The sequence below is a fragment of the Mastigoproctus giganteus genome, chromosome 9 (assembly GCF_048544385.1).
Source record: "Mastigoproctus giganteus isolate SK-2022 chromosome 9, ASM4854438v1, whole genome shotgun sequence".
Classification (NCBI taxonomy): domain Eukaryota; kingdom Metazoa; phylum Arthropoda; class Arachnida; order Uropygi; family Thelyphonidae; genus Mastigoproctus; species Mastigoproctus giganteus.
Window position 1 is genome coordinate 17,181,321 of NC_143583.1, and position 12,808 is coordinate 17,194,128.

Below are 12,808 nucleotides of genomic sequence, written 5' to 3' on the forward strand. Positions count from 1 at the left end.
ATTCAAAACAGTGATTACGATTTCATTATAATTTTCCAGATATTGATAGCTGCATTTGCTTACTTTGGTTTTTGCTCTTATTTTACTGTGATATTTTTTTATTTTAATTTATACTAAAAATTATAATAAAACATCATTATTATATTTGGTTCGTATTTAATGGATGAACAGAGCAATTTGCTCCTGTCTGTGACGTCACTGGATGAGTTTAATCTACTCTTTACGTCAGTGATTATTCCGTCCAATATACAAAATTTTGCAGAAATTAAAGAACACACTACTATAACAAATCTAATTCACTAATATTTTATAAAAAAAACAATGAAACATTAAAAAGCATTATATTAAAATGCTATTTAACTAATTTTATTTTAGTTTCGAATATTAATTAGTAATTAAATAAAATTTTAATGGCACGCCTTTTACCCTTAGGGTAAATTTCTTTAGTTAAAGAAATAAGATTAATGTATTTTTAGGAATTCTTTAAAACTGAATTTTTTGTTATAGTTGACGCTGTTAGTAATTGCAGGCACTGGTTTTGTTATAGCATTTTTTTATTTTATTTAAAGTTTTATTTTATTTTAATTTAAATTAAAAAATAAATTGCATTTATTACATTCTATTTATATTTAATAATGAATACAGTAGTTTGTTTCTGTTTGTGATCACTTGATGATTTTAATCTATTATTTACGTCATTAATTATCTCCATCCAATATACAAATATTTAGAAAAATAAAAGAACACATCACTATAACAAATTTAATTCACTAGTTTTTATATAAAAAAAACGATTATAAATGATATTAACGTTCTTTTTATTTATACTTATCTAAGTTTTAACTATTAATTAGTGATTAAACAAAAATTTACTCACACCTTTTTGCTTTATTTTTTTAAATTTTTTCAGTTTAAGAAATCACAAAAATTTAGAAGGTTCCTGCTATTTCAGAAATTTCCTAAAACTGTGACTACGATTTTGTGATCGAAATATTAATTATTTTCTAGATATTAATAGCTGCAATCACTTATGTTGGTTTTTGCCTTACTTTACTAGAGTATTTTTTTTTTATTTTATTATTACTGCTGTCAATATCGGGTGTGGTTAAATTTATCTGTAAGAAATAATGATAAAGTTTGCTCCTGAAAATTGCTATTTTTATTGCTGTATCCTGTTAAAAAATGACTTTTGATTTAAGATGAAAATGCTTAGCTAATGCTAGTTTTTTAACTTTTTTTTATCCACGGAAAAATTAAAACTAATTACGCATAAAAATCTTCCATGCCTTGAGACATTAATTAGACACCTGGCTGAGTCATTTTCGCAGTGAACCTTTGTAGAAAAAAGCAGAGTTTGAAATTTAAATAGAGGCAATAGGAATCATCTGCACGAAATTACAGGATTTTCAGAGATCATGCTATATTTTATTTTCCCTGCGAATGCGTTGGTGTTATGTAAATATTCTGAAGAGAGAAAATAAAAATGTAAAACTTTCGTCAGTTTACTACATTCAAAATTACAGTCCACCGAAACATATTTCTGAATAATGTAAAGTGCAGTTTACAGTGAGAACGAAACAATCTTAGTAGAAATTAGAATTTTAATAGAATTTAGATGGCACCAAGATAACCAGATATAAAAACGTTGAGACTACTAGATTTTACTGAAATACATGGAAATGTATTTCAGAAATTTTGTTGTATCGAAATTCCAATATAAACGAATATCACTGAAAATGTATTTATCATATGAAATGAGCGCTCACCTTTTTGTACATTAGCATTAATAAAGTCACATGATGCAAGAAAGAAAGCTTATACAACATCAGCCAAAACAAAAAAAAAACTTCCCATTTCACCCACCCAATCTTTACAAAAAATGTTTGTCTAGTTCTGCCTTGAATTTATTTAAGCTATCAACTTCCACAATGACAGATGGAAGTTTAAGCCAGCAATCAACTACCCACTGGCTAAAGGAAAATTTCCGCACATCTATTCAACAACTCTCTTTCCTCAATTTCAGTTTATGCCCCCTCAGGTTTGTAATCTGAGCAAGAAGAAGAATCGCATCAGCATTGAGCCTCCGCAATCCATTCAAGGCATCATACACCTCAATCAGATCGCCTCGAAGGTGGCTACTCTCCAGATGCTACAATTTGCAGACTTAAGCTTTTCTTCGTAAGAGAACTCCTTTGTTCCCTTCTCTGTACTCGTTCTAGCAACTACATCCTTCCTAAAATGAGGCTTCCATACCTGTACGCAGTACTCAAGGTGTAATCTTGTGCAAGGGGATATCTCCTCCTTATCCCTGTTCGCAAAATTCCTGCATATCATTGACAAGACCCCATGATCCCTCTATGGCAGCCTGTCTGCACTGCTCGAAAAATTCATATCTGACTGCCCAATTACCTCCAGGTCTCTTTCATTCTCCGCTACCCTGAGTGTAGTACCACCCAGTTGGTAAGTTACTCTGTGGTTATTCCTACCCATATGCAGTACTTTGCATTTGTCAATGTTAAACTTCAGTTGCCTCTTCTCAGCCCATTTCCCCAACTTTTCCAGATCCTATTGCAGAAGCATGCTGCCATTACTGTTATTAACAATTCTGCCAACCTTTGTATCATCTGCAAACTTTGATATTAAGCTTGATATACCTTCATCGATATCATTGATAAATATGCAAAACAACAATGGACCCAACATCGAACCTTGGGGGACACCACTAATAACATTATTCCACAAAGAGCAGTATCCATTGATTACCACTCTCTATCTTCTCCCAGTCAACATCCTTTTATCCATTGTAGCAATTTGCCCTCAATGTCCAATTGCTGCAATTTGTACAGTAGTCTTCCATGTGCAACAGTATCAAAAGCTTTCCTAAATCCAAGTATATGATATCAAAATTATTTTTTGCATCCAGTACCTTTGTAACGATGTCATATAATCCAATCAAATTGGTCAGACAAGACTTCCCCTTAACAAAACCCCATGCTGTCTGTATGATCCTGCAATGCTTCTTTAACCAGTGATTCTATTATTTTCTCCGGAACACAAGTTAAACTAACAGGTCTGTAGCTACTTATGTCACCTTTTGAACCCTCCTTTGTGAATTGGTGATACATTTGTACATCTCCAGTCTGTGGGGGACTTCCCCGAGTCCAAGAATGGTCTCATAATTATGGCCAAGGGTTTTCTTACTTCATTTGCCACCTCCTTTAATATAACTAGATAGATACCATCCATCCCAGGTGCTTTTCTTATGTTTAACGTCAACAATTTCTCCTCCACTTTGCTCTCAATTATTACAAAAACATTTAACTCCCTATTATAGTTTGATAAATATCTGGCCCTCTCCTCCTTGAATAACTTCTCTTGTGTGAATGTAGCTGCAAAATACTCATTTAGGTCGACAGCTATCTGAGAATGATTATCGACAGTCAAATCATTGATATCAAGTGTACCAAGCTGATTCATTCTCTTCCTTTTAGAATTTATATAAGTAAAGAAGTCTTTGATGTTTTCCTTTGCATCCATTGCCAAAGATTTCTCATAATTTGCCTTCGCTTGCCTAATGTCCTTTGTGACTTGATTACAAATTAGCTTATATATACCATAGGCATCTGTGTCGCCTAATAATTCATATGCATCCCATGCATTTTCTTCTCTGCCACGAGTGTCATTAGTTCATCTGACATCCATTTAGGCCTAAAGCTAGAGCAGTAGTTCTTAGTTTGAACAAAAAGCCTAGTAGCTTCCAAGTTTACTCCCTTGAATGCTTCCCATTTAGAATTTGCTGTTGGTAAAATCATCAGTTGGTCCCACTGTATAGAATTTAAAAATTGTCTGAGACCACTGTAGTCACCTTTATGGAAGCAACAACTCTTCCCTTTATTCCTGATGGTAGTAAATATTTAAGTAAATCACGCATCGGTACACGGTGATCTGCCACTTGTGGTTCCTTTTTCTGCTGATTCTTAACCCATGAATAATCATTGCTGATAATCAGATCAAGAGTATTATTCCCTCTGGTTGCCTCCCGAATATGCTACTGTAGAAAACAATCATCCAGTAAATGCTAGCGTGCGACTCACCAATCCGCAAGTTCCAGTCAATATCTGTGAGTTAAAATCCCCCATTATAACAACTCTGATTTACTGGCTCACTCTATTTCTCTGCATAATTGTTCATTGTACTCATCAGAGCCATTAGGCCGATAACAAACTCCTACCCTCATTTTTGCTGTATCGGTGCTTATGTCGCACCAAACTGACTCAAAAATGCACTGTCCATCTATGTCAATTGGATGTACCTCCTAAGATATAATGTGTATCTGAAATAACTTTAGGACATTATCCATGCTTTAGGACTAATCTCTTTAACCATCAATTTCAAATTTCCATACCACGGTATACCGAGCGGATATTTCATGTCAGAAACAGAGGCCTACATATTGCTGCCTTTTCTATGATTTCAATGGTAGATCCCTGAAGACGACATTGAGATTATGAGTTATAGAGATATATGTACTTTCTTATTTTCCGGGCGCCTGTGTAGCCAGGTTTGAAGGAGCAGCAGTGCGTAGCACACGCTTCTTGATTAGACTGGGGTTCGAGCCGGTGACCACTAAATACGGCGTATACGGAAAGGTCAGGGAATGACCACCGGATATTCCCGGAGCAATATGGCCTTAGTTGCTAATGCTCCTAAAAATCAAATAACCACATCTTATTTTCCATATATCTTCTTTTTTTTTTTTTGTGGTTTCTGTAGATCCAATCGCATTTTAGTCTATTTTCTCTGCTCCTCCCCATTCTTCTCATTATATATATATATATAAGAAATACCACATATTCAGAAATAAGGTATACCAGATACAACTTAAAATTACTTTCACATATTAATTCATCGGTTTTGTTTTTAATATTTGACTTTCCCACTCGTTAATACGAAAATTCAACTGTAGTGTTTTATTAAAAATAGGTCCGGGTTTTGCAATTATGAACCTTTTAGTGATTATATGCTCGTACATGTTTCCTGTGGTGTTTTTCCTTGCGTTTTTATGACGTATTATTCTTTTGTAAATTAAAATTAATATGGAGTATTAAAATGTAAAATACTCCACAATATGAAGCATTTTATATTTTAATTTTTGTATATTATATTGAATTTTTTGTTTAAATAATTTTTTACAGTAAATATCTTTTTTTATTTCTTATGTTATTTTATTTAAATATTTTTATAAATAAAAAAATAACCTTTTAATGTACTCTAAATGTTTACAATAGGTTAGATTTACACTAGATAGGTAGGTTAAATTCGCTTTAACCACATTTATTAAGTTGCACAAATTAACACCATCGATTTGCACCTGAAATTTTGAAAGGGGGACAAAAATGGATTATGTATTCTGCATTCCTTCAGCGAAGCATGATTGCGAATACGTATGTAGGACAGTTGTACTGCATAATTCTCACTCCAGGGAGTTTAAATATATTAAGGCTAAATTTCGTCTCAGCAGCAGAGTTCAGAGAAACACTGCAAGCGGTGTCTTGATGGAATTACCTACAAGAGGAATGTGTTGCACATTAAGGCCAACTCTAGTTAATGCCCATTTGTTCGAATTTAGCTTGTCTGCCTTTGGATTGCTGCGTCACCACTCCATACTCCCTAGGGATTGCCTTATGTGCTTTGTGCTGAATAGAAGTTCCCGGTATAGCTAACAACCATCCTCTGTTTAACTAAGAATAACTGCAACATGTAAATTAGGGGGTCCGTTTACGTAGATTCATTGATGCGTATTCTAGAATTACGAAATCGTTTTTTTTTCATTCTAACTTTCGAACTTTATTTTTAAAAAAATCTTCTAATGAACAAATTTTAAAGAAACATTAACAAGAACATGGCTTCCACCACTTGAATTTCAAAAAGCTGGAGATCGGGGAAAACAGGAGATTTTAATTTTTGTGTATTGATTTTATGTTTTTTCTTTAAAAGAATCTTGTGTTGTTGTTTTTTATTTCTTAGCATCAGCAAAACGTGCTTGGAAAACTTATGGTTTCTCAATGACTCACAACACGCAGAGAATATAAAATAATCTCTTGATGCGATATGAATTTAGATTATTCATACAAGTCTAATCGTTCATCTTATTACAAAAATCTAAGCATGCCAAGGTATCAAACACGAGGCATCAAAGGTGGATTGCAATAGTGGATTAAAATACTCGTCAGGGTTACACCCAGTCCCTTGTCGACTTGTGTTTGCCTGACACTTTGTCACTCAGACACTCTTGATGAATGAGGCAATGAAAATCCAAAAAGCTTGGTTGCAAAGCTGCTTGACTAATCCAATGTGTCACCCAACCAATTGCCGAGTTGACGGCTGCTGTAACTACAGACAAGCAGAATCACACTAGCATCCCTGTTTTCATCAAGGCTAAGGATCGCACCTTCCTTTTAATTGGATTTTTCTGATGAGAGTCAATTCTCAATCTCCAGTCAATAATTTTAATAATTCTTGTCAGCTACAGACTTACAGTTTTGTCGTGTGATACATTAAACGTATACAAGATGTGAGCAAAATGTTCGGTAATTTTGTTCAGTAATAAATGCTTACAATGCTAATGATTGGCTTTCTTAAATCCACTTAAACTTTTTTTTTCCTTTCATGTCCTGTTTTAATTTTGAGAATAGCCAATAGCCACATGGTGCCAATAAAGTGAGTGCAACAAGACGGGACTGCTTTTGTCGCTCAAAAATTTCTACACGGTGAATGACGTGTGACAAGAAGCATTCTTGTGGTGAAGAAACCAGCCATTGCCAGTTTTAGAGTCATTTATGGGGGATCTCAATCCTTTGAACCATGTGGACTGAAACAACGAGTTGAAGATGTTTGTGTGTCAAAGATTTCATGTTGTGAATTACTGGACTAATTTGCTTGGAGAAATTTTGGGGTATGTTATAGTCATTAGGGTACTGTGGCGAACCTCGATCTATTGCGTCTTTAAAATAAAATAAATAAATTAATTAATTTTCTGTTTATACTCCCGGACGACCACATGGTCAAAAGAGTTCACAAAAATACAGGAAACAACGCCGTAATTCGCAGTGACGGTTTGAACCCTGGTCACTCAAGGCAAGCGTACTTATGCACCCTCGCGCCTGACCACTCCGCTACAGCGGCCATTATTTTGACAATGCGTGGTAAAATATTATTACTCTCATGTAAATACTGGCTTATGATTTTAGAACTTTTTTTAACTCAGAAATACATTTATTTCTGAGTTTTGCTGATGCCTACTAATAATCACATTTAATTCAATGCAATATAGCGTGTGCTATTTGCCGATTCTTTTTCTATTTTCCCCTATTATTCGAATTTTTTTTCCAACGCTGGAACTGCATTTATTTTATTAAATATATTTAATTTATTTTTTCACAAACACTAATGATCGATAAAAATTCGAATTCTCAAAGGAGCTTCTTAATCATTTTAAACTGATGGATTTATTTTCGCCAGTTTCTCCAATTCAGAGTGTAAATTCCGCAAATTGTTACTCGCGAAGATGGCCTTTTAATCTTCTGAGGGTCCAGCCCGTCTTTATAGTCAAACATTTTACAGGTTACAATCGAACATCCACTTCCGATTTCTTCAAGCGTTTAGGAATTTATCTTGAATTGGTGAACATTTTTTTCCCCACACACACGCGACATTTCTTTTCGAACACAGAAATCTGGAAAGAAAAACTTGCCCTCGTCTAAACCCAAGGATGGGAGGGGGGGTGAGGATAAAGGCGTTCTCTAATAAATGTCGGATTTTCTTTTGTGTGTCATGGAAGAGTAATTTCTTGTTACCACTACTTTATTAGGATGTCGCGTGTTGAATAATGGAATTTGATGCAAGGCAACACATCCAATTATGTGCTTGAAACAAAACGCTAGGGGTATAACAGCTGTTGTTCGCTTCCAAGTTACACTCTGTGACCATGCACGGAATGATGTTTTCCAGAGACGGAGTCAGGAAGGGATTACACACAAAAAGAAGAACACAACGAGTGCAACAAACACACACAAACATTGAAGTTGATAAAAATCCTTAATGCGATAATTCTTTTGTTTTCATATGTAAGACAAAGAAGAGCTCGTTTGATGAGGAGGAAAGAGCCATTACATTTGTGGGATTATTTGGTCTCTGTTAGAGCAAAATTGTTTTTCTGCAAATAAACATACATAGCCGTTTTAATATCTTTAATACATATAAAACGTGCCAATACCTTAAAGGTAGGTTTTCACTTTTTCGATACAAGTTTAACTTTATTTTACCACCCGGGTTCGAAGCCTTCGATGATACGAGAATCTTGTTGAACCTAATTTGTTTTTAAGTTAATTCAAAATAACCAAACCATAACTACGTTTTGAAATAAATTTCTGCTGATAAATATTAAACAAATTTTAAGATTTATCTACAGCAAACTCGAAATAAAAAAATTCTTACTCACTGAAAGTAAGTGCTGTGTTCACTAGTTAGTAATTTAACGATCTTAGATCAAAAAGTAATTTTCCGAATTATATAATATATGTTATTTAAAAAGCGTTTGAGATATTTTCATTTATTAGCTGGCAATATTAGGAAAGAGTTTAAGCTTATTTATTTTTCTAATATAACTTTAAGAAATAAAACATTTTATAAAAATTTGTTTAATTAAAATAACAGTTTTACTATTAAAAATTCCAGAAAACAGAAGCGACTCCTAAAACTGATCCCTGAGGGATTCCACTTGAAACTACACTCACCAACCCTGAAGAATATCCATTTATGATTACTCTCTGTCCCCTGTCTTTTAGTGAGCCCTTGATCTCACGAAGAACTTTGCTTAATCACACTTTCTTCTGATTATATTGCAACAGCCTTCCATGGGGAACTTCATGAGGAACTTTCAGTTTTTGTAGGATAAATCGATCCATTTGAGATAGTATGGTAGATAGTAGTCTACCACTGCTGTCTCTAATACCTACTGTAGTGATAGACTCAGTGATTAATGGGTAAGGTGTGAACATATTCAGCGCGTGTTTGGTGCTCAGTCTGTTCTGGTGATGTATGTTCATATCATAACAGGCATCAACAGAAAGAAAATGTAGAAGCGTACAGTAACGAATTTTATGCAGTAACACGCAATAGGATTGGTTATAAGTTATAACCAATAGGTCCTATTGCGTCCATGAGGGTCTCGTAATTTAAAGGGAAGGTTATGGTGTACCTTAGCTACATAGCTCAAATACTGAACCTAGATAGTAAGCGATTTACATAGTTTCCAATGTTCGCTTTCAATGTTTTAGTTTTTATTTCTAAGGTCCTAAGAGAAATCCAATTAATTCTCTAGAATGGTGCGCAGTCGTAAATATTGATTCCCAAAGATTTTCAGCTTTAAGGATAAAGCATATAGCACATCACATAACATTATTTCCATTGCGTGTAAAATTTTTAAAAGTGAATTTATTCGAAACTGAATTTTTACTTTATGCATTGCTGTGCATAAACTCAAAACATGCCAGGACTGTGTCTCAATGGCTATCGTGACTTTTCATTTCACTCAACAGATGCAAAAATCCAGCTAATTATATCATATCGGATAAATACACAGCCGAACTACATCTTTCACACATATTTGATGTTTATCAAGGAGGCTGTAGCGAGCTATAACAGCCATTTGTTTTACGCTAATTAGATATCTCAAACAAGAGGAGGGGTTGTTTATAGATGTATAATTCTTGAATACGAAGCGAAGTAAAAAATAAAAATAAATTTTCTGTTTATACTCGGGAACGACCAAACGATCAGAGAAGTTTACAAGATACACAGAATACAAGAAACAGCACCGTATTCAGCAGTCACGGGCTTAAACCCCGGTCACTCAAGGCACGTGTACCTATGCACCCGCGCGCCTGACCACTAGGCTACGGCGGCCCCTGACTGAGTTCTATAAGTATCAAATGTAACATAACTTCCAGAAACAGCTGGGTTATTAACAAAACGAATGACCACATCTACAAAACAGAAAACAACAGCCTTATGCGATTGTTATGTAAATATAGGTCGGACAATCAAGGCGAGGCAGGAACAGTGGCTGTAGTTTTTCAGAGAGCAACATGGATTCATCCTAATGTGCTCTTTGTGTGATGATACAATTTTTGGGTGCGGACGGTGAACGTAGTTCACAGGTCAAATTAAGGCAAATTATTTCTCAAACAGGCAAAACTTTACATATCCTTGCCAACCATATTCTGTTGCAATGGTACAAGGGAGAACTGTTCAATTATGTTCGGGACACAGTATGACCACTGCCTAAAAGCGATGGAGGACTATGTAGAAATGTGGTGCACTAATGTGCCTTGATTTATGTGTCCTTTTATTGTATTGTGATTAAATGTTTTTTTTCTGAAACCATCGTTTACCTTACTTTTCAAACAGCCCTCCTCATAAACAGCCTTCTATCTGACCGTATCTCTCTATATATGTCGAATTAGTTGGTTCAATAGTCTCGGAAATACCAGGCAGCCAGCCTCGTACAATGATTTCCAGGTGGCCAGCAGTTCGGCGATAGAAAATGGCTACAGTGAAATATTACCCTCAGTTAAGCAAACGAGGGAAAAAAGGGATTTACGTGCTAACAGCCGAATATAATTCAATATAAAACATCACTATTACGACAGTTTTATGAAGCGATCTATTAAGTTATGCGCAATAACTGCAATATTTCTAAATACTAAGTACTATCCTCTGGCACACTTTTGTGTCATCTGGCAAAAATAGACAGAGTTTGACTGCTCGGAAACCATAAATACGAAGAAGTATTTTGGTCCGTTGGCAGTACCGATCCCAGCATGTCTTCGGCTGTCCTGATTGAATTATTCACGTAACACAATCAATGCTAGATATGGAGCTGAGCATTTTCTGTAGCGTTATGGAGAGATGAGCCTACGCTAGAGGGGATTTTCAGTCATGCATAGATTTGTCCACGAAGCTCTCTCTCTCTCTAATCGCACTGCAAATTCAGTAAATTCAATTTGGTTCTTAATATTTTCCAATTCATTTTCTTCAGCTCAAAACTAGATGGATGACTACGGATCTGCTGCATAATTGAAATTTTAATGAAAGATCTGCGTTCGACCATTTTTAAAACATGTGTGGTGGAACCCTCTAAAATCTCGTTGATCGACTAAAGTTTTTATATTACAAATCTCTTTAAAGAGAGAGGAAAATGTAATATATTTTCTTCGTGTCCCAGATTATTTATGAACATTTTCAACTAGCAGTCGTTCTCCCTGCTGCGACATGATCAATTTTTCAGAGAAATATAATTAGAGGTACGAAATAAAATTCGCATAAACACCACGTAATATTGGCATGCTGCGAAAAACACTCAACCTTTTAGAGATATCGGAAAACAGATGCGAATACAAGCAGTTTCCAATCCAGAATATCATTTTCGTGTAATACTATTTGGTTTATTGATTACTGAACATTATTTTTACTATTCGCAATTAAATCCTGACACTCTGATTGTAACTAAAATGCAGATGGTTTGAACAAATCTTTCTAATCTTTGAGCAGATCTAAATATTACATTTCATGAAAATCTGTCCACTAGGAGGCTATTAAACGAGGACGAACAACTGAGATAAATTCATCTGATGTTTTAGGCAATTTTAAACGTACCTAAAATATGCTTTTAATTAGTAAATTGGATGAGCTAGGAGTTACATAAAATTTGGCTTTCAACAGTCGGGATCTGCATTTTGTTTTCACTGAAATTTTAATAAACAGTTTACGTACGATACAAAAAAGTATTAACAAAGAAGCCATACTGAAGCTACCCAATTAGTTAAGGGGCACGAAAGGAGAATTTAAAAGGCAAAACCTTAAGAAAGGCTGAATTAGTTATGCAAAACTGATTCCCGTGTCATCTCTGCATTCAGTAATCGCTTTATTAGGTACATGTCTAATAGTGAACGAAATCCCTTTAGCTATCAAAATAGTCTAGATTTCTCTTGGAATGCATTCAACGAGATGAGATATTGAATGCCAGTCACGATGCCAATTGTTCCCCAGAGTTATTACAAACTGGATATTTTGGGATCTTTGCTCCAAAGAGCTCATTCCACAATATCGCACAGTTACTCAATTGAAATGAGATCTAGTGAGCCCACCACAGCAGGTTGAATTCACTCTTATTATCCTGGAGCCACTTCTGTACAATTCTGGCCTTGTGACATAGCACATTATCGTGTTGGTCATATTCGTAGATGGACACACCGTCAGGAATGGATTTGTCCTGGTTGAAAGCAATATCCCATGGCGCCTTTACTGCGTCCCATAACTGTTACTTTATCACTTTGACTTGCACGACCAGATGCAAATTACCACTGCTCTTGCGTACGAAGCTGTTGAGCTTCGTATAATAATTCGAGCCACGCACAGCATGATCCATTACGGATGGGGTGGCCATAATTCAGTGATGACCAATATCATGCAAATGTTCACCCACTGGTGTCAAGAAACCACTCCCTCCCTGCACTAGTTTATTGCCTGCATTGTTGACATCTGACAGTGTAATCCATGTACCAATGGTTTTTTGTCATGTTCTGGTCCTCTCACCAGCGTGAAACAAAAAAAAAACAGGATTCGTCCGAAGTTTTTCTAACCCTTCACTATCTACGGTTAATGTCATTAGTTTCCGTGGGGTGGACGTTATTTCGTTATTGGATTACTATAGATACACTCGAGGTACAATCGTACGTGAAACCCC

At 35.2% G+C, this 12,808-nt stretch overlaps 1 protein-coding gene across 2 annotated transcripts in view; it reads right to left on the reverse strand.

The window, feature by feature from the left end:
* Positions 1 to 12,808, reverse strand: part of LOC150080059 (protein turtle-like) — an 886,305-nt gene that overhangs the window by 378,363 nt on the left and 495,134 nt on the right. The window lies entirely within an intron of this gene.